The 7500-nt window shown below is 60.2% G+C and overlaps 1 long non-coding RNA gene across 1 annotated transcript in view; it reads right to left on the bottom strand.

Annotated features, from left to right (window-relative positions):
* The window catches only part of LOC118765050, a 19162-nt gene that overhangs the window by 6894 nt on the left and 4768 nt on the right, over positions 1 to 7500 (bottom strand). The window contains exons 2-3 of the long non-coding RNA XR_005000894.1: positions 7319 to 7321; positions 7150 to 7157 (exon numbers count right to left, since the gene is read on the bottom strand). This is a non-coding gene — a long non-coding RNA (uncharacterized LOC118765050). The remainder of the gene's footprint in view (positions 1 to 7149; positions 7158 to 7318; positions 7322 to 7500) is intronic.

Here is a 7500-nt window from a genome sequence, read left to right as displayed (position 1 = left end):
ATCTCAGAAGATCGAAGAGCTTGGTTTTGAAAAAATTCCTCATCCACCTTATTCTCCCGACCTTGCTCCTTCAGACTACCATTTGTTTCATAGTTTACAGAATCATTTGGGGAACATAACTTTCGCAAGCCAGGAAGAGGTCGAAACTGACATTTCAGGGTTCTTCGCTTTGAAACCAAAAGAGTTTTACATTTATGGGATTAAAAAGCTTGTAAATAGATGGAAGGAAGTCATAGATAATCAGGGAAAGTACAATGATGATTAAATTTCAATTAAATATAACATTTGATCACTTGTTTTCTTTATTGAAAATTCGGACAGATGACCTGATATATATATATATATATGTATGTATGCATGTATGTATATATGTATGTATGTATGTAGGTATATATGTATGTATGTATGTATGTACGTATGTATGTTTATATATACATATATATGTACAAATATATGTATGTATATATATATATACATATATATGTGTGTGTGCATATCTATCTATCTATCTATCTGTCTGTCTGTCTGTCTATCTATCTATCTATCTATCTATCTATATATATATATATTATGTGAAATAGAAAGATGAATAATCTTGTAGTAGATTAATCAAAGTTTAACCGATACCTTAGTAGCAAAAATCACAGCAGTAAACAGCACGGTTGAGGTACAACCATATGGTGTTGCAACCGTGCGTTGGTGCGGATAATTGAAATTAAAACATATTGGTGAATTGAAGAAATGGAGCTGAACGCAGATTGAACAGAAATCGTTTTATTTCATTCTACACGTGTTTCGAAAGGCACAAATTACCAAAATCCGATTGAATAATGGGACCTATTGTGTCTTTCTCTTCAGGAGAAAATAGGAAATCCGTTGGAAAAACAAAAACAGAACAGAGGCAGAGCAAAAACAAATCGAACTATGCTCCTAAGAGCCCATGGCGAAACTGTTTATCAGTGTATGTTGAGAACCGGTGGCTGAAGAATTTAACGGTCAGGCATCGGTCAATCATGTGGATGAGGGTGTGTAGGTGTTCTTTGTGACCGAGAATAAAGTTCTGACTATTTAAGGAATATGGATGTTTTATAAGGGGCGAGAAAAAATCTACTTAGAGACGTGTGTACTGTTCTATATATGTGTGTGTTGGCGATAGAGCGGTTGCCGGCGGGCGAGCGAAGGGAGGAAGGAAATAAGGCGGGCGGGCGGGCGGGCAAACGCGTGCGTCGAAAGGGTCGGGCGAACGCAGCGGCGTCTGAAAGGCGGGCGAAGGCGTGCGTCCAAAGATGCGGGTAGAACGCAGCGTCTAATAGGCGGGCGTGAAGAAGCGGACGTCCAGAGGCGGGCGAAGGCGGGCGAAGGCGGACGAAGGCGAGCTTCAAAAGGCGGGCGAAGGCGGGCAAACGCGGGCGTCAACGGGCGGGCGAACGCAGCGTCTGAAAGGCGGGCGGTTCGGCGGCGGAAATTCGAGGACGCGCCGGCCGTGTAGAATCGATCTTGCACCGGCAAACGGGGAGCTAACCGTCATCAGGAAAGGAGCTACGAGGACATCCTTCCGAGACGCTAACCTATGCCGATCAACCACAACCCTACATATTAGTCTGGACCCCTGGGGTGCGACGGTCACCTAGAGGCGTGACTATCCCGCCGGGGCCGATCCGTTTGCTTACGGTCCGAGCACCTCCTTGTTCACGGGTCGGACCACGTCGCTGTTTTTACCCGGTGCATATCGCCACGCACTCCCGGCGACTGACGGCATCGATCGCGCCTACGTCCACGCGTACGCGGGCGAGAGCGCGAGTTTCGCTCGAGTCCCACCAGAGCCTCGCGGTGGCGCGGCGGAGCCGAGGGCGAAGGCGGTAGAAAGCGGGCGAATGCCCGCCGCAATCGGCCGTTGCCTGCACCGGCCTCACTTTGTCATCTTTCGGGAATTTACGGGACGGACCGCGTCGCCGCATCGAACGCCCCCGCACGTCGCGACATCTCGTCGCGGCTACGTCCACGCGTACGCGGGCGAGACCGCACGCTCGAGTTCGTGCTTTCGATTTCACGGACGGTAGGGCGGCGGAGACGCGGGCGACCGGCGCACGCCTTCCGCCGCTACCTCGTGCTAGCCGCAGTTTGTCATCTTTCGGGATTTTTACGGGACGGACCACGTACTCCTATCGAGCGCCGGTATCTCGCGAACGCCTTCCGGCACCGGTGGCGGCTTACGTCCACGCGTACGGGGGTCGAACCGCGAGCTTAGGTTCGTTCTTTCGATTTCGGGCACGTCAGGGCGGCGGAGCAACGGGCGACCGTGCTAGCCGCAGTTTGCCATCTTTCGTGTTTTCACGGGACGCACCACGTCGCCGTATCGACGGCATGCATCTCGTGAACGCCTTCCGGCATCGGTGGCGGCTACGTCCACGCGTACGGGGGTCGCACAGCGAGCTTAGCTTCGTTCTTTCTTTCGATTTCGGGAACGTCAGGGCGGCGGAGCAACGGGCGACCGTGCTTGCCGCAGTTTGCCATCTTCTTCGTGTTTTTACGGGACGGACCGCGTCGCCGTGTCGACGTCGTGCATCTCGTGAACGCCTTCCGGCATCGGTGGCGGCTACGTCCACGCGTCCGTGGGCCGTACCGCGAGCGTGGGTTCGTTCTTTCGGTTTCGGGCACGGTCGCGCGGCGGAGGAACGGGCGACCGGCGCGGGCCTTCCGCTAACGGCCCCGCGGCTCGCGGACGAACGGGTGAAAGCGAGGCGGCGCGAAGGCGGCGGCCGTCCGCCGGGCTGACGGCGTCGCATGCTGACGTCTCTGGCGTCCTGCCGAACGGTCCCCGAGGCATGAAACCTGCCGACTGCAAGCCCTCAATATAGTCTTGACCCCCTTGGGGTGCGACGGTCACCTAGAGGCGTGACTATCCAGCCGGGGCCGATCCGTTTGCTTACGGTCCGAGCACCTCCTTAACTCACGGGTCGGACCACGTCGCTGTCTTTACCCGGTGCATATCGCCACGCCCTCCCGGCGAATGACGGCATCGATCGCGCCTACGTCCACGCGTACGCGGGCGAGAGCGCGAGTTTCGCTCGAGTCCCGCTAGAGCCTCGCGGTAGCGCGGCGGAGCTGCGGGCGAAGGCGGTAGAAGGCGGGCGCATGCCCGCCGCAATCGGCCGTTGCCTGCACCGGCCGCACTTTGTCATCTTTCGGGAATTTACGGGGCGGACCGCGTCGCCGCATCGAACGCCCCCGCACGTCGCGACATCGGTCGCGGCTACGTCCACGCGTACGCGGGCGACACCGCACGCTCGAGTTCGGGCTTTCGATCTCACGCACGGTAGGGCGGCGGAGACGCGGGCGACCGGCGCACGCCTTCCGCCGCTACCTCGTGCCGGCCGCGGTTTGTCATCTTTCGGGATTTTACGGGACGGACCACGTACTCCTATCGAGCGCCGGTATCTCGTGAACGCCTTCCGGCACCGGTGGCGGCTACGTCCACGCGTACGGGGGTCGCACCGCGAGCTTAGGTTCGTTCTTTCGAATTTCGGGCACGTCTGGGCGGCGGAGCAACGGGCGACCGTGCTAGCCGCAGTTTGCCATCTTTCGTGTTTTCACGGGACGCACCACGTCGCCGTATCGACGGCGTGCATCTCGCGAACGCCTTCCGGCATCGGTCGCGGCTACGTCCACGCGTACGTGGGCGAGACCGCACGCTCGAGTTCGTTCTTTCGATTTCGGGCACGCTAGGGCGGCGGAGCAACGGGCGACCGCGCTAGCCGCAGTTTGCCATCTTTCGGGTTTTTACGGGACGGACCGCGTCGCCGTATCGACGGCGTGCATCTCGTGAACGCCCTTCCAACATCGGTGGCGGCTACGTCCCGCGTCCGTGGGCCGTACCGCGAGCGTGGGTTCGTTCTTCGGTTTCGGGCACGGTAGCGCGGCGCGAGGAACGGGCGACCGGCGCGGGCCTGCCGCCAACGCCCCGCGGCTCGCGGACGAACGGAGAAAGCGAGGCGGCGCGAAGGCGCGGCGGCCGCCCGCCGGGCTGACGGCGTCGCAGGCTGCTTCTCTGGCGTCCTGCCGAACGGTCCCCGAGGCATGAAACCTGCCGACTGCAAGCCCTCAATATAGTCTTGACCCCCTCGGGGTGCGACGGTCACCTAGAGGCGTGACTATCCAGCCGGGGCCGATCCGTTTGACTTACGGTCCGAGCACCTCCCTAACTCACGGGTCGGACCACGTCGCTGTTTTTGCCCGGTGCATATCGCCACGCACTCCCGGCGACTGACGGCATCGATCGCGCCTACGTCCACGTGTACGTGGGCGAGAGCGCCTGCTTAGCTCGAGCCCCACTTCGGCCTCGCGGTAGCGCGGCGGAGGCGCGGGCGAAGGCGCGGGCGAAGGCCCGCCGCTACCGGCTCCGGCCGCAGTTTGTCATCTTTCGGGAATTTACGAGACGGACCACGTCGCCGTATCGAACGCCCGTACCTCGCAACATCGGTCGCGGCTAGGTCCACGCACGCGTACGTGGCCGACGCCGCCCGCTTAGTTTCGTGCTTTCGATTCCACGCACGGTTCGGCGGCGGAGACGCGGGCGACCGGCGCAGGCCTTGCGCAGGCCTGCCGCTACATCGCGCTAGCCGCAGTTTTCGTCATCTTTCGGGATTTTACGGGACGGACCGCGTCGCCGTATCGAGCGCGTTCATCTCGTGAACGCCTTCCGGCATCGCTGGCGGCTACGCCCGCGCGTACGTGGGCCGTCACGCGAGCTTGGCTTCGTTCTTTCGATTTCGGGCACGGTAGCGCGGCGGAGCAACGGGCGACAGGCGCGGGCCTGCCGCTAACGGCCCAGCGGGGCGTGGAGGAACGGGAGAAAGCGAGGCGGCGCGAAGGCGGCGGCGGCCCGCCGGGCTGACGGCGTCGTAGGCTGACGTCTCTGCCATCCTGCCGAACGGTCCCCGAGGCACGAAACCTGCCGACTGCAAGCCCTCAATATAGTCTTGACCCCCTCGGGGTGCGACGGTCACCTAGAGGCGTGACTGTCCAGCCGGGGCCGATCCGTTTGCTTACGGTCCGAGCACCTCCCTGACTCGCGGGTCGGACCGCGTCGCTGTTTTCGCCCGGTGCATATCGCCACGCACTCCCGGCGACTGACGGCATCGATCGCGCCTACGTCCACGTGTACGTGGGCGAGAGCGCACGTTTCGCTCGAGCCCCGCTTGAAAACCTCGGGTTGTCGCGCGGCGGGACTGCGGACGAGGCGCGGTAGAAGGCGGGCGCATGGCCGCCGCTATCGGCCGTTGCATGCACCGGCCGCAGTTTGTCATCTTTCGGGAATTTACGGGACGGACCGCGTCGCCGCATCGATCGCCCGCACCTCGCGACATCGGTCGCGGCTACGTCCACGCGTACGTGGGCGAGACCGCACGCTCGAGTTCGTTCTTTCGATTTCGGGCACGTTAGGGCGGCGGAGCAAAGGGCGAACGCGCTAGCCGCAGTTTGCCATCTTTCGGGTTTTTACGGGACGGACCGCGTCGCCGTATCGACGGCGTGCATCTCGTGAACGCCCTTCCAACATCGGTGGCGGCTACGTCCACGCGTCCGTGGGCCGTACCGCGAGCGTGGGTTCGTTCTTTCGGTTTCGGGTACGGTAGCGCGGCGGAGGAACGGGCGACAGGCGCGGGCCTGCCGCCAACGGCCCCGCGGCTCGCGGACGAACGGGAGAAAGCGAGGCGGCGCGAAGGCGGCGGCCGCCCGCCGGGCTGACGGCGTCGCAGGCTGACGTCTCTGGCGTCCTGCCGAACGGTCCCCGAGGCAAAACTGCCGACTGCAAGCCCTCAATATAGTCTTGACACCCTCGGGGTGCGACGGTCACCTAGAGGCGTGACTATCCCCGGGGGCCGATCCGTTTGCTTACGGTCCGAGCACCTCCTTACTCACGGGTCGGACCGCGTCGCTGTTTTTACCCGGTGCATGTCGCCACGCACTCCCGGCGACTGACGGCATCGATCGCGCCTACGTCCACGTGTACGTGGGCGAGAGCGCAAGCTTCGCTCGAGCCTCCACTTCGGCCTCGCGGTAGCGCGGAGGAGGCGCGGGCGCAGGCCCGCGCCGCCACCGGACCGGCCGCAGTTTGTCATCTTTCGGGAATTTACGAGACGGACCACGTCCCCGTATCGAACGCCTGTACCTCGCAGCATCGGTCGCGGCTAGGTCCGCGCGTACGTGGCCGAAACCGCCCGCTTAGTTTCGTGCTTTCGATTTCACGCACGGTTCGGCGGCGGAGACGCGGGCGAGCACGGCGCGCAGGCCTTGCGCAGGCCTGCCGCTAAATAGCGCTAGCCGCAGTTTGTCATCTTTCGGGACTTTACGGGACGGACCCGCGTCGCCGTATCGAGCGCGTGCATCTCGCGAACGCTTCGGCATCGGTGGCGGCTACGTGCACGCGTCCGTGGGCGGACCGCGAGCTTGGGTTCGTTCTTTCGGTTTCGGGAGAACTCTCTCAAGTGAAATCGCCGCTTCGATGCGCGTGGATAACACACGGACACACACACTCGTGGTCTTGTCGTAACTCAGACTTACTCCCCGGCAATCGACCGGCCGCATAACTCTTTCGACTCGTGCACTCGACCGAGAACTCTCTCAAGTGAAATCGCCGCTTCGATGCGCGTGGATAACACACGGACACCACACTCGTGGTCTTCGTCGTAACTCAGACTTACTCCCCGGCAATCGACCGGCCGCATAACTCTTTCGACTCGTGCACTCGACCGAGAACTCTCTCAAGTGAAATCGCCGCTTCGATGCGCGTGGATAACACACGGACACACACACTCGTGGTCTTCGTCGTAACTCAGACTTACTCCCGGCAATCGACGGCCGCATAACTCTTTCGACTCGTGCACTCGACCGAGAACTCTCTCAAGTGAAATCGCCGCTTCGATGCGCGTGGATAACACACGGACACACACACTCGTGGTCTTCGTCGTAACTCAGACTTACTCCCGGCAATCGACCGGCCGCATAACTCTTTCGACTCGTGCACTCGACCGAGAACTCTCTCAAGTGAAATCGCCGCTTCGATGCGCGTGGATAACACACGGACACACACACATCGTGGTCTTCGTCGTAACTCAGACTTACTCCCCGGCAATCGACCGGCCGCATAACTCTTTCGACTCGTGCACTCGACCGAGAACTCTCTCAAGTGAAATCGCCGCTTCGATGCGCGTGGATAACACACGGACACACACACTCGTGGTCTTCGTCGTAACTCAGACTTACTCCCGGCAATCGACCGGCCGCATAACTCTTTCGACTCGTGCACTCGACCGAGAACTCTCTCAAGTGAAATCGCCGCTTCGATGCGCGTGGATAACACACGGACACACACACTCGTGGTCTTCGTCGTAGTAACTCAGCTCTGCTTATCGCTAGACAGTAGTAGATAGGGATAGCGGCAACATCCTCGTCGCCTTCGATCCGTTACCCGCGCTCGATACCGAGAACTTCTTCAAGCCC

The sequence above is a fragment of the Octopus sinensis genome, linkage group LG10 (genome assembly GCF_006345805.1).
Source record: "Octopus sinensis linkage group LG10, ASM634580v1, whole genome shotgun sequence".
Taxonomy (NCBI): Eukaryota; Metazoa; Mollusca; class Cephalopoda; order Octopoda; family Octopodidae; genus Octopus; species Octopus sinensis.
The sequence above is the reverse complement of the archived record's forward strand: the minus strand, read 5'-3'. Positions and strand labels throughout refer to the sequence as shown.